Source organism: Ambystoma mexicanum, chromosome 2q (assembly GCF_040938575.1).
Source record: "Ambystoma mexicanum isolate Mex_15411 chromosome 2q, UKY_AmexF1_1, whole genome shotgun sequence".
NCBI classification, from domain to species: Eukaryota; Metazoa; Chordata; class Amphibia; order Caudata; family Ambystomatidae; genus Ambystoma; species Ambystoma mexicanum.
Window position 1 is genome coordinate 182403362 of NC_090924.1, and position 15765 is coordinate 182419126.

The following is a 15765-nucleotide window of genomic DNA, read 5'->3' on the forward strand; positions in this document are numbered from 1 at the left end:
TAATTTTCAATTTCTGAATATTTCGACATATTTTAATAAAGCATATATTTGCTATTTTTGACTAGAATTTTTTGGTATTTGAGTAACGAAATTATGCATTCTTACTTTTACTTGCTATGAAGATTAGACTGATTTCATGTCCTACTCTGAATGTTGACTAAGACCTTACTGCACACCTGACACCTATCAACAGTAAGCCTTGAGCTTGGTCCAAAGTGCCAATGGGTAAGAGAAGGGATACCTATGTGGTCTATTGGTTTTTCCACCAAGAACCCGCAAAGCAAAAAGGGGTGATTTATCACAGCATAGAATTGAAACCCTTGGCAAGATGAGTTTACTCGAAAACTGGCACATACATCAGGCACCTTCTCCAGCCAGGAGAGAAGTGGTGTCAAATACACTTCAACAACACCGGCAAAAGCCCTCATATTCAAGCCCCAGAACTCACCAGCAGCGCAAAGCAGTGTTGTTCCATTTAGTGTTGTATAGATCATCTCCCGCCTTTGCATGGGCTCTTGTCTCATTGAAGCCTACACATATGAAGAGTGTGGCGGTTATTGGGGTTAGAAGAGGGAAAAGGGCGAGTTTGCTTTTCCTAAAATATCGTTGCAAGTGAGATTCAAGAAATAGTTTCTAATGCAGGCAATTGTCACTATGTTGGGAAAGATGTGTTGAGCTGTGTGTTGCAGGGTCAGATGTCTGGGTTGTCGAGTTGTTTAAAGCTGATAGTATGCAGAGGCCTCCTCCCAGTTTGCTTGAGTGTAATCTTTGGAAGGTGGTTTGTGTGTTGATCAGTGTGCAGCGTGAAGGTCCATAAAAGGATGCTGGCTGTAAGGGTATACTTGCAATACTTGAAATGGTGAGTATTGTGTGATGGGTGGTAGGTTATAGAAATGAAGGTTCTCTGCTGGGTGCTATAGCAAATACACCTGGGAATCTGTCAGTACACAAGGGTAAGAAATAGATGCTAGTGCTGGCTCGATGGAAGAAGTAGAGCATTTGCACAGGGTTAGGGGGTTTGCTTGCCCAGGCACCTGGAATGTTTTGCTAAACCAACTAAAACCACTACTTCCAATCATCCCAATGAACTGTGCAGACAGACTCCATTTATTTTAGAAACTCCAAATAAATAGAGAAACGTGAGACGAACGATAACATTCTTTTAATTAGAAACATCACAGTAGTCCTTAAAATACACGAAAATACATTTTCAGACCCAGGCCCATCTTACTTAAAATGGCACTCTTTAAGAAAGTCCAAAGCAAAAATTAAAAACAATTATCAAACAATACCTATAATATAATTAATCATTTTGGTGAATTATATATGGGATAAAGTACCCCCAACATACATTATAAGGATATTGCAAGTTCCTGAGGAGTTTTGTGGCCAAATAGAGGATCATGGCAGAAGGCTGAGTTCCTTTATAAGGTCACTGAACATAGAGGGGACTTGAAATATCATGTTTATGTACAGAAGGGGGTATTGTATTCCTTATAATGCACACAGGCATCGCCTGTAATGCCTGGCCTCTTGTTTAATATAATATAAGAGATCTTTCATTTGCCGGTCCACATAATCAATATATTATTGTTTTGGATTTTAATATAGCTAATATGCAGCTCCTAATGTGCAGAAGAAAGTTTAAACAGTTTAATAACATGCATTGCCGAGTGCCTTGACGAGTGCAGTTGGGCACCTGAACTATTGTTGCTGCTTTGCAAATGCAATTAAATTAATAATTTGGAAGACATCTCAACTGATTTGGAAGTAATCACTCCTTTCACACTAACGAGTAATAAGCCCTGCCTACTTACCTACAACTGCCTACAAAAACAGGAAGTCACGCGCATTCACGCGTGTGTATTGCAGAGTGCCTTGACGAGTGCATTAAGGCACCAGAACTATTGTTGCTGCTTTGCAGTATGATTTCGATGTTCAAGTGACTTTGATAATCCTACATGAACTTCCTTTTGAAACCCTTACTTTAATGTTGGTTCTTATGTCTTCACTTTAGAAATCAAATGAATTAATAATTTGGAAAATATCTCAACTAATTTGGAAGAAATCACTCCTTTCACACTAACGAGCGATAATCCCTGCTTACTTACCCACAAATGCCTACAAAAACCAAAAGTCATGCGCATTTGCGCAGTGTCTTGATGAGTGCATGTAGGCAGTTGGATACGTGTGTAGGTGGTCTGTGTTGCTGTTGTTCATGCTCTAATGTTCTTTTTTTAAATGTATCCACCAACAAATAATATTACTTATCGAGACTTCACTCCTTTTATCTTTTTCATTCTGCCTTCTGCTGCCATGTCTAGTGCGTATTCCTTGAAAACATCTATGCCGCTACACAATCAAATTGCAAAGTTGCTGAACTTGGCGAAATCGAGATCTGCAAAGACACTTCTTCATGTGGTTTCTTCGGGAAAAATAACTGCCTCTGCGCAACCTCATTCGTATTAGGCTATGACCGACATCAGAGGATTTTGTAGTGTTGAACATGCTGCAAATGCCATGTCTAAAAGTATGGCGCCTAGCGATAATTCTACAAATACAATTAATAAGCCAGATGCAGCTTCTGGCATAGACAAACCATTAATTGACTTAACTGAAATCTCCAACTCTGCTCTAGCGACAATCCCTACTTCCTGCTTTCTGTCTACTACTCTTGACCCCCAGTCAGTTGAACATCAGTTAGCGAGTCCCATTGCTCCACCTGTCGAGCCGTGTGAGCCTGACAAAGCACAGCCAAAGAATAAAGTAGTAGCTGTGCAAATTCACAAAGGCATAGATTACAAAAACACAATTATGCATTGCTCTACCAATCTAAACACCTTGGAAACAAATGAAAAGACACAGACTTTAGTCACCATTCCCGTTCCGAATGATGCTGAGCAGATTGGTCCCCTGTCGACTTTCTCCTCTTGTGAAGTAGTAGGAATAGATCATGCCTCCCCAAAGAAGATTCGCACACCCTGTCCACCACAGGGTAATCTATCTCAATCCCCGCTCATGTTTCCAAATTCCACCCACAACTCTTCTGTACTCTCTTTCTTTCACAAATCCAACAACACGCAGACCTCTTCTTGCATGAGCTGAACCGATACCTCTAGTTTAAATAATTCTGAGTGCCATGAACATAGCGCTTATGTCTTTGGCAAAATTATATGAAGCACTTGAGACAAAAATCAATAAACAGACCATTCTGATACAAGATCTAATCTCTAAATCCACACATTGTCCTCGAAATCTGCCCGCATGCATTCCATCTGAAAGAGGTGATTCAGTTATATTGATATCAGGTCAGACCCCGTCGAAAGAACATTCTTGCCCTAACATATTGCCCGGGGTGTCAGGCATGAACTCACATAAATTGGCCTCTGGAAGTCGAGTCATCTGTTCTCAGACTCATATTCCAACTCATCCATCTTCCTCAAAACCAGCGTTTACAATCTTTTCCCATCACAAACCAGTCAATAAACTAGCTAATCCACCCAAGAAACAAAATAATATGAAAGATTCACAAAGCTTAGTTCAGTCGGGGTCGCGGAAATTCTTGCCATCTTAATCCATGCTGGCTCACAAGATATTTGCGCTAAAAATGCTAAAACAAAAAAAAGTCAGCTTAACAAATGCAAAAAAAATGACCAAAACTATATCAAGCATGTCATTCCGGACTCAAAAGTTGCAAAGATCATGCAGTATGAGCCCTTTGATGAACTTATACATGAGGCTCAGCTTCTAACTGATGAGCCCGAAATTCAGAAAAAGTTTACCTCCCAAACCTCTGTTCCTCCCTTGGGTGAGATTCTTGTGGATACGTCCAGCCACTCAAAGATATTGCCTATCCAAGATATCCTTTTCTCACACTAGAACAGAGGAGACAGGAGATTGCTAAATCCATTGCTATATACTCGCCACTGCCCAAGTTACAAGATAAACAAAAACATCTAATGTCTCTCCGCGAGAGGTGTAACCCTTCCAGGCCATAATGGCCCACTTGTATGCCCAGACACCAAAACTTTGCCTCAGAGACAAGCGACTAAACAATCATGTAAACCACTCCATAATTCAGACTATCACCACCTAATCCTTCGTTGTAGAGGTGGATCTTATCCGATGCATGATCTGAACAGAGCAAGCATTTGAACATATTTGATGCTGTGCCGAGACAGGAGGACTTATGTTCGTCAGATCTGGCACAAGTAGAGTTCCTCCATGATTATGACCTTACGTTGGCCAGACTATGGGTACAATCTGGCTTAGTTGTAAATACCATATGGCACACTAAATTACAACTCTATGAGATGGGCTTTCTACTTACTCAAGATAAATCATCTCATAAAGTAAATCTGAAGAACATACCTGACTCGATGGCCCTCCGGACAATAATGCTGTTGTGTCTCTCAAGTGAGAATCACCTGCATCAGAGGTCCACTTGACTCATTTCGTAAAGTAGATAAAGTACAGAAGTCAGGAAGCATCCCCCTAATGCAAGGTTCAGGAATCAATTAGCAATCCACACCTGCTCCATCCAGAGTTTGCAAGCTTGCTAGTTGGAACAATAGGGCTTCACTAACCTTCTAGCCTCAGATGATCATCCCTTGGTAGACTTTGATATTGTAGTACTGCAGGAAACCTGGTCAATTCATCCATCCATTTGGGATGGATACGCAGTCTCACTGTTCCCAGCAAAATGCTTGGCCAAAGGCAGGTCAATGGTGGGATTGCTAGTGGATGTGAAAGCAGACCAGGTATTACATTTAGAAACTAGAGCTATCTCTAATATGTTCATCCAAATGGTTAAAATTCAAACTCCTAGGGAAGTGTTGGCTATTGTTAACATATATTGGAATCACGCTGGCATTGAAGTGAAGACGTTTCTATGTGATAGACAACATGTTTTAGACTTAATTTCTGGAGATGACTCTATAAGCTATGTGATATTGTTAGGCAATCTCAATCTACATTGCCTGTCAAAGAAGCAGTAAAAGTCTGTGTGTATGGCACAGCAATGGCTGATGTTAATGAAAGATAGACAATTTGTCACGCTCAATGGAGCAGTTAAAGGTGACATCCCGCCACAGAATACCTGGAAGAGAGGAAAGCAAACAGCCATTATCTTTGACCTGGTCTTGATCCTACCCTTTGGTGCCAAATCAGCACTACTTGTACACCGTTCAACTTTCTATTGGAAGAAATAGATTCAAAAGGTCAATCAACTCCTTGATACAACTAGATGTGTTAATGGTTCTCATGTTTCCTTAAATCCGAAAATAGCAAATTTGGAGGGGATTTATGTAGCTGCATTATATATCTTCAAATTGCATCCATCCCCAGGACACAGACCAAAACTTAAATATGCTTATGATCGAGAGCTACACATGAGGAAAATGCAACTCCATACAAACATAAAATGACCCCATCTGACAGGGGAGCTCAGAGTAGAAAAAGTGCGCACATTAAAAATGCAATACAAGAATTGGCCAAAGTCTCACAAGGCCTGGATCTTGCAGCAAGATGCAGAAGCAATGATAGACGCCCTAGCCACCTAGAATACTACTCAATTTTGGGGTATGCTGAACTGTGTCAACGATGACACTCAAACATCCTTTCAGATCAATCCTATCCAAGAGAAAATTTGTCTTCAATACTACGAAATTCTCTATGTAGATGTTCCCACCCATCAAGGGGATATCATCTCAACCATGTCTACGAGCATAGACTTGCAGTTTCATAGAAATGACATTGTGCTTCAGATAGCAAAACTTAGTACTTCTAGAGCTGCAGACCCTGATGGATTCACTAATACAATGCTAAAAGTAAATCCAGAAGTTTGGGCTAACATTCTTTTTAAGGTCTTTTTGGATGTAATCGCTCAAAAACAAATTCCGCGCACCTGGACCAAGTCAATTATAATTCCCATCTCCAAAAAAGGTAATCGCGATCAGGCAGAAAATTATCAGCGAATCGCCTTGCCGGACTTTCCAGGAAAATGTTTTGCTCAATTGATATTCAGAGATTTCAATCGATGGATGACCGTCGAATGCCTATGTGATCCTTTCCAGACAGGGTTTCTTTCAGGGATGGGCACAGCCATCCATGTCTTCACTATTTCTGCAATTAAAATCCACGAATAGTGACTTAACCAACCACTCTACATGGCCTTTGTTGTTTTCAAAACAACATTTGACTCAGTGTCAAGAGAAATGTTTTTTAGTAAGATGGCAAGGGCAGCATGCCTCTCCTACATCCAAGCTCTGGATGCTCAACTGAATTTGAACACATCAATACCAATTTGTTTATCCTTGGATGGAAGTCTTTCTGAACCTGTTCACACATATAGGCCTCAAACAGTGCTGTATCTTGACCTCAGCCTTGTTCAATTTTTTTTTATCACCGACATTGGCACGCCTTTTACAAAAATTGTGCCTAATCCTCCTAAGCTTGGTCAGCGTCCAGGACCTGGCTACAATATGCAGATGATTTAGTTATGTTTTCCAAAACCCTGAGAGGTTTAGAAAATTTCTTGACAGCTCTTGATGAATATGAAGTTAAGAATCAGCTCATAAAAAGTCTAGAAAAACTAAGGTGATGATTTGTGCCTCTAATCATAAGATCAAAAAATGCTCATATGCATGGAAACTTCAATGCTCTCATTTGGAAACAGTTAATAATATTGGTACTAAACACGAACAACCACCCCTCAGATCTCCCATACTACTTGGAGATGAAGCGGAAGGTTCAGACAGCAGTCAGCTAAGCTCGCATCATGCATACAAAAATATAAGAACTTTTCCTGCAAGCCTCTCATCAAAAATGATAGACAAAAAGTAGTGCCTATCATCACGTACGGTGCAGAGACCAGAGCTTACAAAGGAGCGGCTCTCTAGACAAAGCTAGAGGGTTGCTTCTGAAGGCAAGTGCTATCCCTGCCTGCAAGTCAACCTATGTGTATAATCAGAAATGACTGGGGCGTCCTTTCACTAAATATTTCGTTTGTATGGAAAATGTGTACATTGTATAGGAAATGCCTGATATCTTTGGATGCAGAATCTCTTACATTTGCGTTAGCCACATATCTGGAAACTACCAAAGATTGCCTGATGATAGAGTGGAAAAAACAAGTTGTTGAAATCATGCAAGATGCGGACATCTCAAATTCACTTTTAATTCTATGATTGGATTCAAACAAGACAACAATGCATATCACATCAAAACTTTATTTAGAAGCACTTCAGGATTAAAAAATAACAAAAAACGTTATGAATCTGAGCCCCAACTCTTGAAATTTCCGAGTTCTCTGTACGAGAGAACCTGTTTCTTCATTTTAGTTTGAATCTCTGGCCTAGCAGAGGAGTCCTAGGTAAATGGTCAGGGATCCCAAGAATTGCCAGATCATGTAGAGTCTGCAATGCTCCAGAAGAACTAGAGACACTTAAACATCTCTTTGTAAAGTGTCCAACATTACTGTCGAAAAGAAAATTATTTTTGCAACCTCTTTTTCAAAACTGTAAAAATGTAACTGATAATATGCTGTGGAGTCAGGTTTTTAGTGGAGAACGAGTCTGTGTTAGCATTACAGCCATGCAATGTTTACTGCCTTTGGAGCTGGCATGACACCAGTGACTATGAACTATAAGATATCTATTCTCAGAAGTAGATCACACACAATATGATGATGAAAAGCTCCAAAAGATTTTTTTCTTCTCTTTTTTTACCTTAGCGGGAAAGAAAAATAAGAGGGGGGATGTTGAAGGGGGGAGAAAAACCAATGTTCAAACTTGACATTTTCTAAATAGAGACATCTTCATAGTTTAAATGTGATATATTTTCAATATGTGATTGTTTATATTATATTGAGTGCCTATGTCAAATCTATGTTGGTTTTATCATGTGCTTATGAGTTTATATATATTTATGAGTTTATGAGTTATATATATATATGAGTTGATTATATTACTTGAATATGAAGGTAGGATAAGGGGAGCTATAAACGAACATGTTAGAGGTTGGGGCCAGAGGAGTAAGGAACCTGTATGCCAGTCGGACCCAGATCAGGACAGAGCTGCATCAGGGGAGACTATGCAAGCCGAGCGTCTCAATTCAGGTTAGAGACGCAAACTAACCAACCCTACTAACAATTTCCCTTTCTGCATACACCTCTCAAACTCCAAACCAAACACAACCAAAACCTACAGCACAACAAACCGCACAAACTTCACTACATTGCAACTACAAAACAAAAACACACATAGTCTCGCACAACAGTACACGACGACTCCCGGCCGCAAACACCCCAGTCCTAGCCAACGGACCCACCGGGCTGAGGCCGCCAGCAGCAAATCACTGCTCTCTTGCACTTTTCCTGTTTCCTCCCACTAACTCAACCTCCCCTCCTCTTTCAGAGCCGCCAGAGCACCAGGCGACCACTCTGGTGGTGATAGTGCGCGGTACAAATGTCCTTTAACATAACATAACATTAACATATGTTTATGTTCAATGTGTATGTGATTGATTTTACAATAATATTTATATGTATTGAAAGGTTGATATTTTCAACTATAACAATAAATAAAATAAATAGATAAATGAAATGCATTGAAAAACCGTGTTTATTTTGTGCTTCAAAATAATAACAAAATGGAGATTCAAGTGGAACAGAAACTATTTTACAAGCATTTTAAAAGCTTGTCACAGAGTTCTAGATTACAGCCGGAATTTTGCTCTCTGCCGCAGCCACCATTATGCCATCACAACTGAAGCGCAATAACTGATTACAGAGCGTCCCAATGTCATTTTCGTATTACAGGTCAATTGTGATGTCACAATTATCCTGTAATCAGATCATTATGCCTTGGCTTTTATACAGATGTTTTAGGCTATAACCCGTCATGCAAACTGACTTCTTTTATGTACTGCCATAATGAAAGGCATTAACACTTGAACTCACGAAAATGACCACTCGCATTCTAAATCAGGTCTTTACCTCAGATAAGACACTCCAAAGTATTGGTGCAGCACAAACAGCTGCATTTTGCCCGCTGGGTGGCATTCATTTAATTTAACTTACTCGGGCTGTGAGAAGAATACGGGGATATGCATACACAATGGGAAAACTGATGATGTCACACACAATGCATAGGTTAGAGAAAGTAATATGTTTATTTATCGTTCACAAAAATGGAAATGAGACCCAGGAAGCCAAAATCCTAAGAATGATTAACACTGCTAATAGGCCCAGGACCTGATTTACAAAAATGGTTTTAAATGGGGGAAGACCCATTGAAAACATCTTCGTAAATCAGGCCCACATCGTTTTTTTGTTGACAGATAGCACTGCTACACTAACAGCTGTGGGATCGCTTGCTCATATTGTCACACAATTTATTTTTACATCAACGCCCACACAGGTCCCCTAAGTCCATCATGTTCAGAGAATATCCATTGGCACTTCGAAACATTAGAGAAAGGGCTCATTTAATGGATTGTTCAATTATTTGCCGTCTCGACCCAGTGACGCACTTAAATGGTTTGTGGTGGGCTTTCTACCTCTGGGAAAAGGCTTGAACAACATTAACTCTGCATCGATTGGCCATGTGTGTATGGATCCCTGAGCATTGATTGATTCCTCAAGCACCCATTATTGGTCCAATTTCTGTCCATGAGTCCGTGGGCCGTGTCGTGTTTCTCCTCTCCTTCCAGCATTGACATTTGTTTGGTTTTTGGTAATGTTATCACTTAAAACGATAAAAGGTTATATTAAAAAAAAAAGAGAGAAAATATTTCCCAACACTAAAAATGTACACTAAATATAAAACATTGAACGTTTGAAACAACGTAAACAAAGACAGGCAGATACCACAGTGATTACGCTCTATTTGACACTTGCGCCGCTATCAAACACATCAAGCTGATTAATGGTGGGAGGGAAATGTGAAGCCAACTTTACATGAAGTGTGAAAAGGACCAAACATATGTTACGGGGCTATGCTATTACAGGGCTCGTGTCTCCTTAAGAGACTGCAACCCTGCCACGTGAGAGACATCACGTGGGGAAGTGACGTCAGAAGGAGGGGAGGGAGTTAGAGGGCAGTTCATACATGTATGCGAATAAAGAAAGACGTATATCCTCCATCGGTGTGTCTGTCCTCCTTTCAAAGGCCCAGTCCGGGCCTAACATCTGGCGACGAGCTGACCTACCAGACCACCGAGTCTTCCTCCTTTGCGAGCAAGGATCCTGCTCCAATCCGCGCCGCGGGCCCCTTCCAGCCCGGCGCACGTGCCTGATCCCAGGCCCGCCTCCTCCTCAACACGCCGACAGAGCATCCGCGCCACGGGCAGTTCCGCGCCCGGCGCCCAGCCTGATCCCAGGCCTGCCTCCTCCTCACCGCACAGACAGCGCATCCGCGCCGCAGGCATTTCCGAGCCCGGCGCCGAGCCTGATCCCAGGCCCGCCTTCCCCTCACCGAGCAAACAGGGCATCCGTGCTGCGGACAGGTCCGCCTCCTCCACCCGTGTGGTCCCAGCGACGTTGCCTGATCCCAGGCCCGCTTTCCTGGAAAAGAACATTACAAGAATAGAGAAAGAGCGGGTGACCCCACGCCCGCGTCGCGAAACACAGCAGCCACACCACCACGCTCCAGACTACTACAGTGAACCAACATGCCAGGCGCCACTCGGCCCAACAGGAGTGTTTCTCTGGGGCACCCTACGCCGACCGCACGACGACCCACCAGCAGGTGCAACGGAAGCCTGGAAATCATCAAAGGTGGGTCAAACAACACTGCTACCACACATACTCAGGCACACCCTGCCTGCTGCGTAAGCCCTCAGCATGAGCTCACCTCAAGCCCAACAACTAACAAATGCCCCGGCCCCTGCAAGGAACACAGCAACGACGGCATGGCACATGCCTCCCCCATTTTAAATGATGCCACAATACAGACAAAGGTCCAAGATGGATTGATTGGCTAGAGGACTTTAACACCTTCATCGATGCTGCAGGGGAAGACAAATCCCCTCGGCTACGAAGCATGTTCCTAAATCTGGCGGGCAACGACATCAAAGTCCTCACCAAGACCATTCCCCCCGCAGAACAAGCTGACTTTCCAACACTAATAGCGCCCATAAACAGAAGATTAGTTATTGAACCTAACAGAGACTATGAAAGATACATATTCAACCTATGCACACAGAGAGTCGATGAAACCATTGATGAGTTCATAACCCGCCTACGAATAAAAGGGGCCAACTGTCAATTTGAAGTCTTCTCACTCGACAAAGCCATACGGTTGAGGATTATTGAGGGCTGTTTGTCTCAAACCTTAAAGAAACAACTCCTCAAAAAACCTATCACCATAGAGGAAGTGAGCCAGATGGCCAGAATTCTAGAGAGAGTCGAAAAGCAAGTGTCACAAATCTCGAACACAGCCTCGACGAGACAAGAGAAAGCTGAAACCGTTGCACCGCTACAGGCCAGCCACGCAAGACAAGGGGACAAGGGCGTCAACCCCAACTATTCCACGACGCCCAGGACCCAGCGCCAATGCTACCGCTGTGGAATGTCTTTCCCTCACGCAGGGACCTGCCCCGCCATATCACAGAGATGCGGCAACTGCGGCAGAGAGGGACACTTCCAATCAGTCTGCAGAGAAGGCAGACCATTCCCAACACAAAAGTTCCCAATCGCCCCTCAATTCAAATCGCCTGTCAGGAACCCCCTACCCCAGGCCTACCATCCACGGCCATACGCCCAGAATCCACGGAGGTACGTCAGAGTAGTCGAAGAGGTGTACCCCATGGATGACAGTCAAGAGCCCGAGGGTGAAGAACAAGTGTCCCACATCAGAGACGAATATGATGGGCCCCCGGAACAATTTTCACAATATGAGGGAGGCTCACAAGGGGGCCAACAGGAATTCGACCAATACAATCAGTATCCACACGACGAATATGTGAATCTCATCATGGATGAAGGGGAAGCCCGTGAGGCACCCAAGATTCCCGTTGACATAGCAGGGCACCAATTCTGCTTCCTCGTAGACTCGGGAGCCACCGTTAACATAATGGGTGAGAAGGAATTCAATCAGATCACCAACCGGCCACCCCTGACACCCTCAAACTCCAAGATCTACCAATGGGGTGCCACAACTCCTCTGCAATCGATTGGATTTTTCAGCCGTCGGCTCATCCATGATAACCATTCCACCACGACGGACATCCACGTCATTCGCAGCCCTACCAAAGGCAGATGCCTGCTCAGTTACAGAACAGCGTCATGCCTGGGACTCATCGACATACATGTCTGTGAAGGGGACAAAATCCGTTCGACAGACCCGACACTGGAGACGAGAGAGAAGGTGCTCTTCCTCTCGTCAGCACTCACCCAAACTGGAACGATGTCGCGCGACAACATCCTGAAAGAGTTCCCCCTCATCTGCAAAGGCCTGGGTCAACTGAAAGGGCCACCTGTGAAACTCCACATAGATCCCACCGTCCGACCTGTACCACAGCACCCGAGAAGAGTTGGTTTCCATCTTCAGGCCGCAGTGTCGGCAGAACTCAACCAACTCCTAACGGATGGAATAATTGAACCAGCCACGGGTCCGACCCCATGGGTATCCCCGTTGGTAATAGTACCAAAAGACGGTGGACGTCTCAGACTCTGCGTCGACATGCGCATAGCCAATACAGCAATCCAGCGCAAAAGGCATCCTGGGCCACGGTTTGAAGATATGATAGTTCAACTGAATAAATCCACCCTCTTCTCAAAACTGGACCTGAACCAGGGTTACCACCAGATGGTACTCCACCCGGAATCCAGAGGGATCACCACGTTTGCCACACACAACGGGTTGTTTCGGTACAAACGCCTAAACTTTGGCATCTCGTCAGCCGCGGAAATTTTTCATGAAACCATCCGGCAACTCATACGTCCCATCAAAGGCACACTGAATTACAGTGACAACATACTGGTATTCGGGCGCACCCGTGAAGAACATGACACAGCTCTTCGCGCCACGTGCAAAGCCATCCAGGACGCAGGACTCACGTTAAATGTGGATAAATGCAGATTCAGCAAAAGCAAGCTGAAATTTTTCGGTCACAAAGTGGCCACCATATTCAATCTGCAAGCCCCAAGACAGATTGCCGACGTCCGTTCTTTCCTAGGCATGGCTGGGTATTGCGCCCGATACATACCCCACTATGCCACCATCACGGAACCTCTTCGGAAGCTACTCCAGAAGGACATGCTCTTCGCCTGGACTGCCGAATGCCAGGAGGCGTTTGACTCCATCAAACATTCCCTGGCAGAAGCGCGGAAACTGGCCTACTTCGACCCGGAATGGCACACTGAAATAGTGGTCGATGCGAGTCCGGTGGGACTAGGCACTATACTCGCCCAGACCAACGGCACTGACGCTCACCCGAGGCATGTAGTGGCATATGCCAGCAGAGCACTTGCGTCCCCAGAGGCCGCATACTCCCAGGCGAATAAAGAGAGTCTAGCAGCAGTCTGGGCATGTGAACACTTTCACAACTTTATCATCGGGAAAAGATTCACCCTCATAACGGATCACCAGGCCCTCCTGTCGCTGTTTGGGAACCCACGGACGAAAATGCCCCCCAGAATCGAACGATAGGGCATCCGGCTGCAAGAATATGATCATTCATCGACCGGGGGGTGAGCATAATCCAGCCGACTATCTGTCGAGACACCCCTACGGAACGTCAACGCCAAGACAAGGCGACATAGAATACATAAGCTATGTCACCACCAACGCACTACCTCCGGCAATGTCACTGGAAACAGTGGCACTCGCAACAGCAGCGGACCCAACCATGGCCTTGGCGATTGAACTCACAGAACACAACAAGTGGAAAGACTACAAGAGATCACTGTCAACACACCCAGGAGCAAACCGAGACGAATTGGAAAGGATTGCAAGAGTTCACTCAGAGCTGGCCGTACAAGACAGCACCATACTTCTCAGAGGGTGCAGAATAATAATCCCAACGGCCCTGAGGTCTGAAATAATCAAAACAGCACATGAAGGTCACAGAGGCGCAGACAACACCAAGCGCCAACTACGACGCCATGTATGGTTTCCTTTTCTTGATGCCTTAGTTGATCGATGGGTAAGAAACTGCATAGCATGCCAATGCAGAGCCAGAGAGGAAGCACCCGCACCTCTACAAGTGACTCAGATCCTGGAACGCCCGTGGGAAAGGGTGGCGGTAGATTTCTATGGGCCCCTAGAGTCAGGAGAATACCTACTCCTGTTCATTGATGAACACTCACGTTTCCCCATTGTCAAAAGTTCATCATCCACAGCCTTTGCACAAGTAGCGGCAATCTTTGACGAAGTAGTGAGCGAATGGGGCATACCAGATGTGATCAAATCTGACAACGGACCCCCTTTCTGTGGACATGACTTCTCAAAACTGGCAAAGCACCTGGGGTTCAAACACCAGAAAATAACGCCACTCTGGCCCCAGGCGAATGGCATGGCGGAGCGGTTCATGTCATCGATCAAGAAAACAGTACAAAGAGCCAAGCTAGAAAATGTAGATCTCCACCAAGCTCTGTGCAGAATGCTCTGGGACTACAGGAACACGCCGCATGAGGCGACAAACAAGACCCCGGCTGAACTTATGGTAAAGTACCAAGTTCGCACAAGGATCATTCAACACCCGTTGAACAGACCGGACACAGACACACAACTTATAGAAAGAGACGCGCAGAGAAAAGACCGAGCCCGCACCCAAACCAATGAAAAGCGGCGAGCACATCCGAAAGACTTTCAAGTAGGAGATGAGGTCTTTGTCCAACAGCCAACGGTGAAGAAGAGCGACCCTAGGTTCTCCCCGCAGACACTACAGGTCACGGCCGTTAGAGGAACAATGGTGACCGCCGAAAACGAAGAAAGAGAAATCACAAGGAACTGCTCAAAGTTCAAGTTGGCAACAACCACAGACTCCGAGGGAATCCAAACCCCAGAGCCTGAGACGATGACAGTGGATGGGCGAGACACATTGTGGACGCCTCCAGGGTTCTCTCCCCGGCCAAGAATCAAGAGGACAGAGAGACCTGAAGAAGATCCTCAAAAAGCCAGCACCCGGCCCCAACGCGCCATAAAGAAACCAGCACGCCTGGTCGAAGAGTGCTGAATGTGATGCAAAGACATTTCGTCCGGGGGTGATGTTACGGGGCTATGCTATTACAGGGCTCGTGTCTCCTTAAGAGACTGCAACCCTGCCACGTGAGAGACATCACGTGGGGAAGTGACGTCAGAAGGAGGGGAGGGAGTTTGAGGGCAGTTCATACATGTGTGCGAATAAAGAAAGATTTATATCCTCCATCGGTGTGTCTGTCCTCCATTCAAAGGCCCAGTCCGGGCCTAACAACATATAGTGTAAATGTCATTGTACAGAGCTTCTACTTTCCAACAGCAGAATCCTTGAAGGCCTCATTTTAAGTGTTTCCAAAAATGGCACAGATGGTAAATAAGGGGACAAAGACCAGCCTTCTAATAAAAGGCTAGACTCTTCCGGGTGCTTCCTTCCCCATGTAGTGCAAGACAAACTCCAGCGTCTCCACAGGATGATATTTTAATCCCTTTGGATTAATCCTTGCATTTTGGATTTGTAAAAAGCAGCTGCAATCCACAGGGAGGCACAGTAGTGTTGGCCGCCATGCAAGCACATGGCGGCCCGGATTACTGCTTGTTTGCTGCTCTGAATGCAAAAAGGCAA